Below are 15,053 nucleotides of genomic sequence, written 5' to 3'. Positions count from 1 at the left end.
CTTTTTGAGACAGGGTCTCACTATGCAGTTCAGGCGGCCTTGAGCTCACTTTGTAGCCTAGGCTGGTCTAGAACTTGCAACAATCTTCTCCTGCCACAGCATCTCTAGTGCTGGGATTTCATTTTTAATTTTTATTTTGAGATAAGGTTTGGCTGAGTTGCCCAGATTGACCTTGAATTTGTGATCCTCTTTCCTCAGCTTCATTAGCTGAGGTAACAGGCTTGTGTCACTGTACCTGGGACAATAGCTTTTTAAACCGTGGCTAAAACTTCTTGGTTACTATGTAGATTGTCAAATTTAAATGCTTAAATATTTTTTGCTAAAATGTGGACATAATTCTTTTTTCTTGTGGTATAGACGTGAAACTCGGGGCCTTGCACATGCTAGGCAAATACTCTCCCACTGAGCTGTACCCTCAGCTCTCATAATTTTTTTTTGGTACCAGGAATTGAACTCAGGACCAGGCAGGTGTTGTGCTGCTGAGCTGTGTCCCTGGCCCTGCCCTCATAATTTTTGATTGAGAATCAATCGTTCTACTACATACTGCACACCCAGTGTGTCATTCTAGTTCCTCATTTGTCATCTTACTGTCAGTAGGGAGCCTGAATTACTCCAGAGCAACAGTCACAGGTGTTGAAATTTCCAAGGAGTTCTTCCTTGTTTTTTGGGATCTGGAATTGGACCTGAGAAGGACCAGGGTGAAGGGAGATGCCTGGACCTTTAGTGGAAGCTGTTGGCTTATTGCTGAGTGGGTCTCTAGAAAGCAGTACTGGGGAGGAGATTGCTAAACTTTGATAGGGATCGTGGCCATTTTTTTTTTTTTTTGGAGACAGGGTCTCACTGTGTAGTTCAAACTGGTCTTGAACTCAGTATGTAGCCCAGGCTGGCCTTGAACTGGATATCGTCCTGTCTCAGCCTGCTGAATCCTGGGATTACAGCCATGTGCCACCATGCCTGGCTGATTGTGGTTTATTATGTGCTGTCTCCTTGTGTTCCCATATGCCTAATCTAGTGTAAGTCCTTTCTAGTCTAGTCTAAGTCCTTTCTAATCTAGTCTAAGTCCTAATCTAGTCTAAGTCCTTGGGTTTTTCCATTCTGAATGTCTGAGTTCATTGGTACCTGTTTCCTTCACCGTCATGGCCCATTTCCAATGTGATCCTATTCCAGGCTCTGATGAGAACAAACCTGAATGACTAGACTATTTTGTGTCTCTGCTCCTCCTCCTAATCCCTTCATTTCTCACATGAATGTCAGATCATCTTCAGTAACATTTTGATCTGGTTTGGCTGTAGGCTCTGTGCTTGCACTCACTGTGAGAACTCAGGCAAGTCACTTAGTGCTATTGGGCTTCCTCCCCACTGGAAAAATGAAGGGCTGATTATCTCCAAAATCTACCCTGTCTTTTGTCAGTACCTTGCTTAGAAACCCAGTTGTCCGTGGGAACTCGTAGCAGATCTGATTTCCTTCACATGCTCCATTGGGCAGCCTGCCAGTTATTTTGTTGTCAGAGTCACTTCTGATACTGTCTCTTCTGGCTGAGGCAACCAGCTTGTCTTCACTCCCAACTTCGGTCTCCATGTCCTCTGCATTGGCATGCTGTATTTTATTCAGAACAGCCTGTAGTTCTCAGAGAAGTCTGCCTTGAGTTTCTCACTCATTGTTAGTTACTTTCCTGCATCACTAACTGGATTTTGTATACAACCATATTTTCTTCTAAGTTTTCTTTAATTTTTGGGGCATGGTGGTGCTGGGATTTTAATCCAGGTCTCTTGGTTCTTGCTATGTTAGCACTCTGCTGCTGAGCTGTATTCTTAGGCCTCTAGAGTGTGTGTATACATTTTTTGTTTGTTTATTGAGACAGGGTCTTGCAATGTAGTTCAGACTGGCCTTGAACTCACTATGTAGCTTTGACCTCCAACTGAATGCAGTCCTTCTGCCTCAGCCTTCCAAGTGCTGGGTTTATATGTATATACCACCATGTCCAGCTGTACTGATTTTTTTATGTAGGGTTTTGCTGTGTAGCCCAGTGTGGCGTCAAACTTAGGATCCTCCTGTCTCAGTGGCGATTATAAGTGTGTGCCACCATACCTGGCGCTAAACTCTCTAATTGTGTGTGTGTATCTATCTACCTACCTATTTTTTTTTTTTTTTGTTTAATGTGACAAGGTTCTTGCTATGAAGTTCAGGCTGGGCTTGAACTCACAGTGTAGTGCAGGCTGGCCTTGAATTTGTGGAGATCTCCTGCCTCAGCCTCCTGAGTGCTGGGATTACAGGTGTGTGGCACCTCATTTGGTTTATTCATCTTTCTTTTCTTTGTCTTTTTGAGACAGGGTCTCACTATGCAGTTCAGGCTGGCCTTGAGCTCACTTTGTAGCCCAGGCAGGACTCAAACTCCCAGCAATCCTCCTACCTCATCCTACTGAGTGCTGGGATTACAGGCATGCACTACTATGGGTTCTTTCTTTCTTTTTTTTTTTTTTTTGTCTTTTTGAGGCAGGGTCTTGCTATGCAGTTCAGGCTGGCCTTGAGCTCACTTTGTAGCCCAGGCTGGTCTTGAACTCGCAGCGATTCTCCTGCCTCAGCCTCCTGAGTGCTGGGATTACCGGCATGTGCCACCACGCCCGGCACCATGGGTTCTTTCTAAAAAATTTTTATTGGTACATTTTAGATATACATAATGATCACATTCATCATAGGGAATTTGTACCTGTACATGGTAAGTCTTTTGTCTTTTTTTTCCCATTTCCTTCCTCTCCCTTCAACCCTTCCCTCCTTATTTACAAAAGGTTTGTTTATATTTTTCTTTCTATTTTTTTTCAACCTTCCTTTCCTTTTCCCCTCCCTTGTTCCCCTTCTTTTTTTTTTTTTTTTTTTTGTCTTTTTGAGACAGGGTCTTGCTATGCAGTTTAGGCTGGTCTTGAGCTCACTTTGTAGCCCAGGCTGGTCTGGAACTTGCAGCAGTCCTCCTGCCTCAGCCTCCCAAGTGCTGGGATTGCAAGCATGTGCTATGACGCCTGGCGTTTTTGATTTTTTGAGGCAAGGTCTGATTATGCAGTTCAGACTGGCCTTGAGCTCACCTTGTAGCCCAGGGTGGTCTGGAATTTGCAAGGATTCTCCTGCCTCAGCCTCCCAAGTGCTGGGATTACAAGCGTGTACCATCATGCCTGGCTCCTCTTCTTTTTTTTTTTTTCCTCTTCTTATTTGAACAGGGAGAGGAGGGGTTGGGACAGGATTTAACATATATATATAATTTTTTGTTTGTTTGTTTTTGTTTTTTTTTCCGGTACCAGGAATTGAACTCATGACCTTGTGCTTGCCAGGCAGGTGCTGTCCCGCTGAGCTAAATCCCCAGCCCCGTGGGACAGGATTTAAAATGAGGTTTTTCTTTCTTGACAGTTTATCCCATGTCAAGAACAGGGTCCTAGGAGGTTAAAGGCTTAGGTGACTACAGTATTTAGATGCTCCTGCTAGAGACGTGATATTCAAGAAGGCTCTTTCCCACATGCAAAAGGTCCAGCACTGGATGGATTAAAAGGAAATGTGGGCCTTTTGCAATAATGATAGCTATAACTAGTTTTTCCTTTTTTTTTTTTTTTTTGTTTTGAAAGACACAGTCTGTGTAGTCTAGGCTGGCCTTGCACTAGTGATCCTCTTGCTTTAAGCTCCCAAGAAGCAGGGATTAAAGTCTATACCACTATGCCTGGCTACTTTCTGTTTCTCCCCACCCCTTTCCCTTGTCCTTCTTCCCTGTATTCCTCTCCCCATTTCTCTCTTCCCCTTTTTTCTTCTTTTCCTTCTCCTTTTTAAAAATCAGTTATTTTTTTATTTTAAAGAAAGAAAACAAAACTACAAAAACCAAAATTCCAAAACAGTATGATGGGGGGGGTTAACAATGGTTAATGCATTACATATTGTTATCTTGAAATTAGTTACTCAGAGTACAAGATATCAGCATTTAATTGTCCAAACAATATTAGCACAAGCCTATCTTTCCAATGAACTAAGAGAAATTAGTAGTATAGTTATTTTCACTTACATATATATATATATTTTTTTTTCCTGTTTTTTTTTTTTTTTGTTTTTTTTTTTGAGACAGGTCTCGTGATGCAGTTCAGGCTGGCCTTGAGCTCACTTTGTAGTCATGGTGGCCTTGAACTTGCAAGGATACTCCTGCTTCAGGCTCCAAATGCTGGGATTACAGGTGTGCACCACCACGCCTGGCTATATATATTTTGAGATAGAGTCTCATTATATTCAGGCTGGCTTTAAAGTAATTCACTGTATAGCCCAGGATGGCCTCCAATGGCAGCAGTCCTCCTGCCTCAGCCTCCTGAGTGTTGGGATTACAGACATACACTATGATACCCTACACTTTTTTTTTTGAGACAGGGTCTCACTATCTATAGTTCTTACTTATTATAGAACTTACTATGAAGCTCATCCTTACTACATACTATGAAGTGTATGCTTGGCAATTCTTTCCTTGTCATACACCAGAACCTGGACTATTTTTTGAACTCACAATGATTCTCCTGCATTAGTCTCCTCTAAGTGCTGGCATTACAGATGTGTACCACCATGCCCAGATCTGCCTTTCTTGAGTTTCCTGGTTATAGGCAGTGTGTGCTGCTTGAGTGTCCTTTGGTTCCTTGGAGTGTTACGTGCTGTCTAGTTTGCTTTGATGAGGAGGAGATTGGTCATGCTGAATCCTGTATGAGAAATGGAGATGTGTAACTGAGAAACGAAGACAGTTTAAATGATCATGTTTCAAGTCCTAGCAGCAAGGTTTGTGGAGGTGGGGGCCCAGGATTTGAAGGCAGAATTCCTAAGGTTGCATTCTAGCATCTGCCACTCTCCTCGGCCCTCATATAAATTTGGCATGTGGCTTAAATCTCTTGAGCCACTGATTGTGGTATGGACATTGGAGGCAGAGTTGGGCCAGGGATATAGCTCAGTGGCACAAGCGCCTGCCAGGTAAGCATGAGGTCGTGAGTTCGATTCCTGGTACCAAAAAAAAAAAGAGGCAGAGTTTTACAGTGTAATGAATTACTTAATCTACTTGGACCTGCTTCCTCATTCAAGTATCCTTGTAACTGCTTCAGATTGATTATTGGAAATGTCAGTAAGTATTACCCTTTCTCTCCTTTTTCTAATCTGAAAAAGAACAAGGAAGTCTGGTTCATAGAGCTGTTAAAAGCTTGATTTCCAGACATATTTGTGCATACCAGTAATTCCAGCTACCAGGAAGCTGAGGCAGGAGGATTATGATTGTAAGTTAGAGGCCAGGCTGGGCAACAGCAAGAGCCTATCTGAAAATGAAAATAAAAGTAAAATAAAAAATTAAAAAAAGAGGATGGCTAGGGATACAGTTCAGTGGTAGAGCACCCCTGAGTTCAATCACCAGTTATGGTGTTTGGTGATCTGTGGAATTTAGTATATGTTGCTATTAAACTTTTCATTTTATACCTTTTACCAAGTGTTTGTGAATTTCCCCAATGCCCTTTTCCCTTTTCTTTTTCCTTTTCTTTTTTGAGACAGTGTCTTGCTATGTAGTACAGGCTGGCCTCCAAATCACTGTGATCCTCCTGCCTCAGCTTCCCAAGTGCTGGGATTACAGGTGTGCGCCACCATACCTAGCTCCAGCCCCCATCTTCAGCTTGTTTTTCTTTATAATACAGTGATACTTTAGTTAAGAAACCTTTTTTTTGGGGGGGGGGGTTACCGGGAATCAAACTCTGGACCTTGTGCTTGTCAGGCAGGCACTGTGCTGCTGAGCTAAATCCCCAGCCCAAGAAATCTTATAAGAACACCTTAGTCAGATATGTTTAAGACTTCCTCTCCTCAGAAGGAACTGAGACAAAACTTAATCCAGAGCTGTACACTGTATGGACCAGTGGTGGCTGCCCTACAGCACATGCGTTCCGTTGGGCTGTTTATACCACTGAAAACACTGAAAGGTTCCCTCCCCATCACTGGTATCGACTGTAGATGCAGATTGCAGTTTCCAGTTATTACAGTTGAATGGGCCAAAAATAGTCCAGGTTCTTGTATAGGCCAAGGAAAGAAGTGCTAGGTGTACACCTTGTAGTATGAAGTAAGTAGCTACATGTATTGAAGGTTGTGGGACAGTAGCAGGAACAGGGAGAAGGGTTAAAGGAAAAAGAGGGTGAAAGGGAAAGGAAAAAAGGTGCTCAATAACTCAGGCTTCCTGTCTTTATAGGGTCAGACACCACTGATGCAAGGTGCCTACCCCCTCTCTCTCTCTGATGTTAGCAATCTGGGTGACCTCAGTTTCAGCCTGGATACTCATTAGAATGGTGTTTGGTTTACAGTTGAGTGGAGAGAAGGAAGTGGCTCACACAACTTCCCTGTTTTGGGATATGGAAGCATGGGTAATCAGGGTGGTGTGGCATTTACAGTTGAAGGGAAAGGAAGGGAGTGACTCAGCTCCTTTGTTTCTAACTGTATTACAGTGACTAAGAAAACAGATACAGCTCTTGTTAGGCCTCAGGCACAAAGTCTTGGTCCATCTTCAGATGCTTGGCCTCCCTACATCTGCCCCAAGGAGAAGTGACAGTTCCTACACTTATCCATAGATAGCACTTTTCAAATAGCTTCCATGTGAGTAGCTGCCTTAATCCTTACAAAAGATGATACTGATTTTTTTTCTGTTTTGATTCCAATTTTACCAGTAGAAAGCTGAGGTTATCTCTTTTCAGCAGCATCTGACTGCTTTGTATGGATACTGCATTATGTTGTTTATATATTTATTTATTTATTGGGTGCTGAGCATTGAACCCAGGGTTTATACACTGAACCCTTCTCCCCTTGAGGCTAGTTATTGCTAAATTGCCCAGACAGGGGTCAAACTTGGGATCTTCCTTCCTTAGCCTCTCAGAGTGCTGGGATTTGCAGGTGTGCACCACTGTGTGACTGGGTGCTACTTGTTAGATGCGGGATTGCCTGTGAAGAAACTATTGCTTCTTGATAGAGACCCACTCACACAGGCACTTGCTATATAGAGTGTTGAATGCTGTGGTCTAGAGGGAAGGTCAGGCTTTCATGGGAGAATATAGGAGTAGGTTCAGGGAGGCACCAGTGGCTGAACCCAGTCCAGAGTGACCAGGCAGAGGAAACAGACTGTATTATGCAAAGGTCTGGAGGCTGGAAATGTAAAGAGTTTGGGTGTGGCAGGAGTGGGGGCTGCAAGGACAGTAATAATTTGAGAGCTTATTGCCCCATTGTATGCTAAGTAACTTTTAGCTTCACAACTCCTATGTGAAGGTATGCATTAGGTACCTGTACTGTCCCTATTTTACAGATGAGCCTCAGGCTCAAAGAGGAAAAGGCTTATATGGGATGCCAACGCAGGCAGTTTTACTTCAGAGTTCTGGTTCATTGTATGTGCCATCACCCTTCTGCTAAGCTTGCCTCTTTCCCTTCTTTACACTTCATTTATTTATTTATTGGCTTTTTTTTTTCTTCTTTTTTTTTTTTTTGTAGTTCAGACTGGCCTTGAGCTCACTTCGTAGCTCAGGCTGGTCTCGAACTGACAATGATTCTCCTGCCTCACCCTTTTCAGTGCTGGGATTACAGGCATGGGCCACCACACCTGATTATTGGTTTTTTTGAAACAGGGTTTCACAATGTATTTCAGGTTGACTTTGAACTCAGTATGTAGCCTGGACTGGTCCTGAACTCCCAGTGATCCTCCTGCTTCAGCCTCCTGAGTGCTGGGGTTACAGGCTTGTGCCACCATGCCTGGCCTTAGGGGTATTTTATATCTAGTATCTGGGCTACATAGTGAGCTCAAGGCCAGCCTGAACTGCATTAGGAAGACCCTCTCTCAAACAAAGGAAAGTTTTCATCTTCATATTAGCATATGGCTATTACTAAATTGCTCACACTGGCATCAAACATGATCCTCATGTCTCAGTGATCTGAGTAGGTGGGATTATAGGTGTGTGCAAATATGCCCAACTAGTATTGTGTTTTATTTTATTAGGCATCCATTTTATAGTGTAGGTCTATATTTTGTTTAAGTATTACTTTTTTTTGATACAGGGTCTTGATATACAGTTCAGGCGGGCCTTGGACTCCCTGTTTAACCCTGCCCCAGCCTCAGCCTCAGCCTCAGCCTCAGCCTCAGCCTCAGCCTCAGCCTCAGCCTTCCAAGTGCTGGGACTGCAGGGGTGTGTTACCACGCCTTGCCTTTTTTTAAAAAACAAGATCTTATTATGTTATGGCTGGGCGTAGCCACTTGGGAGGCTAAGAGACCAGCCTGGGCTACAAAGTGAGCTCAAAGCCAGCCTGAACTGCAGAGTGAGACCTTGTCTCAAAAAGACCAAAAAAAGAGGCTGGGGATATAGCTCAGCGGCACAAGCACCTGCCTGGCAAGTGCAAGGTCCAGAGTTCGATTCCTGGTACCAAGACAAAACAAAACTGAAAAAAAAAGAAAGACCCCCCCCCTCCAAAAAAAAGATCTTATGTAGCACAGTATAATATATGTAACCTATGAGGGGAGAGAAGGAAACCAGCAGAGACCACCAGGCTTCTGTAAAGGCATTATGGTGTGGAATTTATTGTGCTTGGGTGCAGGCAGGCAAAGAGCATTAAGACTGTCTGTCCCAAACAACAAGTATGTCCCTTTTATAGGGATGGAAAGAAAGCAGCAGACATTGGGCGGGAAGATTTTAATGAAGATCTGTGGTCAAATTCTCTGGCAGTCTTGCACCTCAGTGGGCAGAGTCCTTGAAGTGTCCAGTGTAAATTTTTGGGTGTCTTCAGGTGTCTCCATTTGTCCCCAGATGTCCCGGGACCTGTAAAATTGCTTGTCTTATCTCCTTCAGGACATCCTGTGCTGGCTGATGAGTTCCCGGCTGAGGGTAGTGCTTCTGCCAGCAGGCAGGTTGGGGGCTGGGAGAGTCAGTTTCAACTGGAACCTTATACCCAGTACAAGCCTCAAACTCAGTTTTCCTGTCTCAGCCTCCTATGTGCTGAGATAAGAAGTGTTTGCCATCATGTCTGGGCTTTCTTATTCTTAAATGGGTGAACTGTATCCAGTTTTTTCTCGAATTCCATGTAAAGAGCTTTTGGTTTCTTCTTACTTTCACAAATGATTTATTTTTATCCTGGGCTGTAATCTTCAGATTGAAATGACTAAGTCCAAGATTATAAGCAGTTTTGCAGCTTGTTCCTTGCTTCCACGTTGCGATCTGAAAAGATGGTTGTCGTCGGGGCCCTTGGGCAGTATTTCAGTTTCCCCATAGCTGGGGCAATGCAAGGTTTATCTTTTCTGAACAATTAAATATTAATAATATTAAATATAATTTGTTACATAATGGTGCAGTAATTCTCACATCATTTGAAAAACATCCCATTGCCACATTCATATTCTGTTTATAGCTAAAAGCATGAGCATGGCAATGATATTGGTAGGAGATGGAACAAATCATTTGTCTATTTCTGGGAAAATCCTGTTTTGGTAAGGATTTCTACTCCTTGAAGGATTTAGAATTCTGCCTCTGAGCACCTCACTTTCTCCTGTGTACTACAGTTCCATTTCTGTTCCATAGTAATAGTACATTTAAGTTCTGTCACATCCTCTGGCCATTGTGAAGATCCAGTAAGATAGTGTCAGAATGAATTTCTTTTTTCTCTTTTTTTTTTTTTTTTTTTTTTTTTTTTTTGATACAGGGTCTTGCTTTGCATTTGAGGTTGGCCTCGAGCTCACTTTGTAGCCCAGGCTGGTCTGGAACTCGCAAGGATCCTCCTGCCTCAGCCTCCCAAGTGCTGGGATTACCGGCATGCACCACCACGCCTGGCCAGAATGAGTTTCTTGCATTAAAATTTTTCATATGTAAATAACTTTCTATCCCTGTAATCCTAGCACTTGGGAGGCTGAGGCAGGAGGATTGCTGTGAGTTTGAGGCCAGCCTGAATTGCATAGCAAAACCTGGTCTCAAAAAAAAGAGATATAAAAAAAAATCTAAAACTGCTATCCTAATACCTGTGCTGGGGATGTAGGTCAGTGGTAGTGTACTTAGTATGTAAGCCTTGTGTTTGTTCAATACACAGCACCAAAAAAAAAAGAAAGAGAAAAAAAAAAATCTTACCACTTGCATAGTCTTGCTGACAATGAAAAGAAACGAAGTAGAGGTTAGAGGTTAGAAAGTTATAACATTAACTTGAGCCTGGATGCATGCCTATAACCCAAAGACTCCAGGAGGCTGAGGCAGGAGTATCAGAAGTTTGAGTCCAGCCTGCGCTATATAAGGAAACCCTATCACAGAGAAAAAAAAAAGCAGAAAGACCCGAAAAACAAACAAACAAAAAAGGAAAAAGAAATTTTAATGATACAGAAAGGAAAACACCCTTAATCCCAGCACTAGACCATGGATCAATCACAAACTCTAGATTTAGCCACCTTGAAAAAGCCCGCCCCACAGTGACCACATGAGGCTTTGAAGGGACATCCAGACACAAACCATAACCATGTCTAAAAGTAATAAAAAAAAAGATGCAATGATACAGGGATCCCCATGTTTATAGCAGCATAATTTATAATAGCTAAATCTTGGAAATTACTTATGTGTCCATTGGAAGGTGAATCGGGAAAGAAAATGTGATATTTATACACAATGGGAATACTACTGTACAATAAAGAAAGATAAACTTGAAGCATTTGTAGGAAAATGGATGTACCTTGAGGCCATAATGTTAAGTGAAATAAATCAGAAACACAAGCCTAAACATGGTATGGTTTTTCTTGTATGAGAAACCCAAAGTGTAAGTAAACAGCAAAATAAAAGATAGATAATAGGAAACAGGGAGATAGATCTTTTGCAAATGGGAAGGGGAGCAAGAGATGGAGGGAAGGGGGTATTGAGGAAGGGAAAGCAATGTAAGAAGAATTACAGTGTGTTACATATATGTACCAACTACCCATGTTGAATGTAATCATTATGTACTACAAACATGCACACACCCCCCATAAAAGAAAATGCAAATTATCTTTTTTTTTTTTTTTTTTCAATGCTGTTTGCTCAAATAGAAATAATTTGCTCAAGCCAGGGGCCATGGTGTATGCCTTTTTAGTTTGTTTTTCTTCCGGTACCAGGAATCGAACTCACGACCTTGTGCTTGCCAGGCAGGTACTGTGCCACTGAGCTAAATCCCCAGCCCCGCCTCACTTTTTTTTTTAGACAGGGTCTTGCTATGCAGTTCAGGCTGGCCTTGAGCTCAGTTTGTAGCCCAGGCTGGCCTTGAACTCACAATGATCCTCCTGCCTCAGCCTCCCAAGTGATGGGATTGCAGGCATGCGCCACAATGCCCAGCCTAGCTTGATCTTGTTCTTACGATACTAGAGAATAAAACTTCAAACAGGTAGGTCATTTACCATAAAACAGGTTTTAGTTCATGATAAGGAAGAATATTTTTTTGAGACAAGGTCTCTACTCTGTAGGCTATGTTGGCCTTGAACTTACTTTAGTCTCCCAAGTGCTGACATTACAGACATGTGCTACCATGCCTGACCTTCATTACTTCTGTGATGGGATTGACTCCGGCACAGAGCCTGGGAAGTAATTGCTCAGTAAGCTTTCTGTTCCCCTCAGCTTTTCTTGGCAGATACAACCTTTCATACATGGGGTTGGGGAGGGCAAGCTGTTAATGAGAGTATTACTTGGTATGCCTGAAGCCAGAGATAAAAGGTAGCTGACATGGTATTTCATTCAAGCTCAAATGAAGGGGCTGGGGATTTAGCTCAGTGGCAAAGCGCCTGCCTGGCAAGCGCAAGGTCATGAGTTCGGTTCCCGGTACCGGAGAAAAACCAAGCTCAAATGAAGACTTTCCTACTGATTGGATTATACTACATGTCAGATGTGATACCTCATTTTCCTGGAGAGCATTATGTAAAGCTGGTCACACCTCTTGACACTTCCTTGCTGAGGATCCATATAGTTGAAACACTCCTTTAATTTTATTTTAAAGAGAAAAAGACCAGATTTCAAAACCAGATAGTAGAGTAACAATGATTAATACATTACATATTATTATCTTTAAATTAGTTATTCAGAGTACAATATACAGGTGTTTAATTGTCTAAACAATATTAGCGCAAACCTTTCTTTTTTTTTTGGGTCTTTTTTTTTTTTTTTTTTTGAGAGAGGGTCTCGCTATGCAATTCAGGCTGACCTTGAGCTCGCTTTGTAGCCCCAGGATGGTCTTGAAGTCCTAAGGATCCTCCTGCCTCAGCCTCCCAAGTGCTGGGATTATAGGCGTGCGCCACCACGCCCGGCTTCTTTTCAATGAATTAAGAGAAATTAGTAGTTTAACTATCACACACACACACACACACACACACACACATTTTTGTTTTTCCCTTCTTTTTTCCTTTCCCCTATCCCAGTTTCTCTTTCTTTTCTTTCTTTTTTTTTTTTTTTTTGGTCTTTTTGAGATAGGGCTATGCAGTTCAGGCTGACCTTGAGCTCACTTTGTAGCCCAAGCTGGTCTGGAACGCGCAGTGATCTTTCTGCCTTAGCCCCATGAGTGCTGGGATTACAGGCGTGTGCCACCATGCCCGGCTTCTCTTTCCTTTTGAACAGTTTTTTCCCACTTCCCAATATCTGTTGTGCATTTTGGATCTTACTTACTCTTTCAGCTTCTCCCATTAGGGATACAATACAATGTTTACACATGTGAGTCTGATTTATTTAACTTATGAGTATACCATAGCTTTTAGTTTATTATGTTTCAGTGTCCTTTATCACCACATTCAACCATCCCTACTCAGTTTGATTTGCTTACTGTGTTTCCCAATGTCTGTCCTTGGAACAGATGGTTTAATGGGTAGACCTCATCTTTTTTTCTTATGAGAAACCTCTGTTGTGAAAAACTATAAATTTAGGAATCTACTGTATTTAAAAGGAACGTAACAATCACCTATAATATTTGTTTTCTTCTGGTCTTAATAATATAAAGTTTGATTGTGAGCTCCAACTGGTCCAGTTTTGCATTCTGCTTTTTCATATTATATATTTTAAGCAAATTTTTAATAAGATGGGATGATGTTATATATCACATATGAGGACCTGCTTCTGCGATCTTCATGTTCTTTCATTACAGTGATGGCCCTTCTGCTGTGAGTCAGGCTGTGCCCTTACAGTGTACTGGCATTGTTTGGGCAGTGTAAGCTGTGAGATCCAAAGTTTATGGGAGGAAGGAATTGCTATTTGGTGTTATCCTGCTCTAGTGCCCTGGAAGCTCAGTAGCTCTATCACGCCTCTATCAGAACCACCATTAAGCTGGGCGTGGTGGCGCACGCCTGTAATCCCAGCACTTGGGAGGCTGAGGCAGGAGGATCATTGCGAGTTCGAGGAGGCCAGCCTGGGCTACAAAGTGAGCTCAAGGCCAGCCTGAACTGCATAGCGAGACTCTGTCTCAAAAAGAAAAGAAAAAAAAAAAAGAACCACCATTAGTCCCTCTGATTGCATTTGGAACTTCACATATTAGCCTAATGATCCCAGAAACTGTTTTTTTTTTTTTTTTTTTTTTTGAGGGTCTTGCTGCCTAGTCCAAATTGGCCTTGAACTCACTATGTAGCTGGTCTTGAACTCTCAGCAGTGCTCCTACCTCACCCTCCCAAGTGGTGAGATTACAGATGTGTGCCACCATGCCCAGCTCAGAAACTTCATTTGTGGGGTCCCCTTTTCCCACAAATGGTCTAATGTGATTTTTTTTTTTCCTCAAAAGAAAAATACTGTTACTATTCAGTTTTTTTCCCCTAACTTTCAATAATGGGAATCAAACCCAGGGGGTGCTGTAATAGTGAGCTGCGTTCTCTGTCCTTTTTATTTTGAGACAGATTCTTGCAAAGTTGCCCAGGCTGGCCTAAAATTTGTAATTCTTCTGCCTTAGCCTCTGAGTAGCTGGAGTTACAGGTATGTGTTACTCATTGTGCCTGGCTACTACTTCGTTTTAATGGCGAATGATCACCATTCCCAGGATTCAGCAGCTTGATGAAGAAAACAAACAAGAGCCAGGCCCTGGCCTGTGATCCCAGAACTGTGAGAGTCTTGAGGCAGAAGATCGAAAGTCCCACCTGGGTAATTTAGTGACTTCGTGAGACATTCATTAGACAAACCAACAAAACAAAAATAAAAGATCTGCGCTCTGGGAAGCTAAGACAGTAGCACTGGAAGTTTGAGCCTAGCCTGGGCAATTAAGTGAGATCCTATCTCAAATGAAAAAGAAGGTGGGGGGTATAAGCCCTGGGTTCAATCCCTAGTAGTGGTGCGGGCAGAAGGGATGTAATAAAAAACAAACAAAATTAGTAAAGAATATTTTATGCTGTTTTATATCAGTGGAATTAAAGATCCAGATAAAATGGACAGTTACTTAGGAAAATATAAACTGTCAGAATGGACTCATGAGGTAGAAAATATAAATAGATCCTTGTCCAGCCTTCAAAAGGTAGAGCCAGGATGGTTGTGGTAGTGCATACCTATATCCCAATATTCAGGAGATTGAGGCAACAGGATTGTTGTGAGTTCCAGGCAGCCTTGGCAATATAATGAGTTCAGGGCCAATGTGAATTACATAGTGAGACCCTTTCTTTAAAAAGTCCAGCCAAACAAAAAAACAAAAAGTAGAGAGCTAGCTGTCACTTGTATACACACACACACACACACACACACACACACACACACACACGTATATATGTATGTATGTGTTTATATTTTTGAGGTAGGTTCTTCCTATGTTGCCCAGGGCAGTCTTGAACTCATGGGCTTAAGCAGTCCTCCTGCCTTAGCCTCCCATAGGCGTACACTACCATGCCTAGCTCAAGGCTTCTTGAGGGCAGGAACTGTGTGTCTCTTTGGTCTTGACTGTTTCTCTTAATAGTCTGAGCAAATATTTATTGAGTGCATCAGCAAATAATTGAATTTACCCATGAGGGCATTTTTTTTCCTGGCACTGGAGATTAAATCCAAGGGCTTTGCACTGAGCTCTAGCTCCAGCTCTTTCTTTAATTTTTTTTTTTCTTTTTTTTA

At 42.3% G+C, this 15,053-nt stretch overlaps 1 protein-coding gene across 3 annotated transcripts in view; it reads left to right on the top strand.

The window, feature by feature from the left end:
* The window catches only part of Phf20 (PHD finger protein 20), a 125,036-nt gene that overhangs the window by 5,166 nt on the left and 104,817 nt on the right, over positions 1-15,053 (top strand). The window lies entirely within an intron of this gene.

The sequence above is a fragment of the Chinchilla lanigera genome, unplaced genomic scaffold (genome assembly GCF_000276665.1).
Source record: "Chinchilla lanigera isolate Chin_1 unplaced genomic scaffold, ChiLan1.0 scaffold00021, whole genome shotgun sequence".
Lineage (NCBI taxonomy): Eukaryota > Metazoa > Chordata > Mammalia > Rodentia > Chinchillidae > Chinchilla > Chinchilla lanigera.
This window is presented reverse-complemented; position numbering and strand designations above follow the sequence as displayed.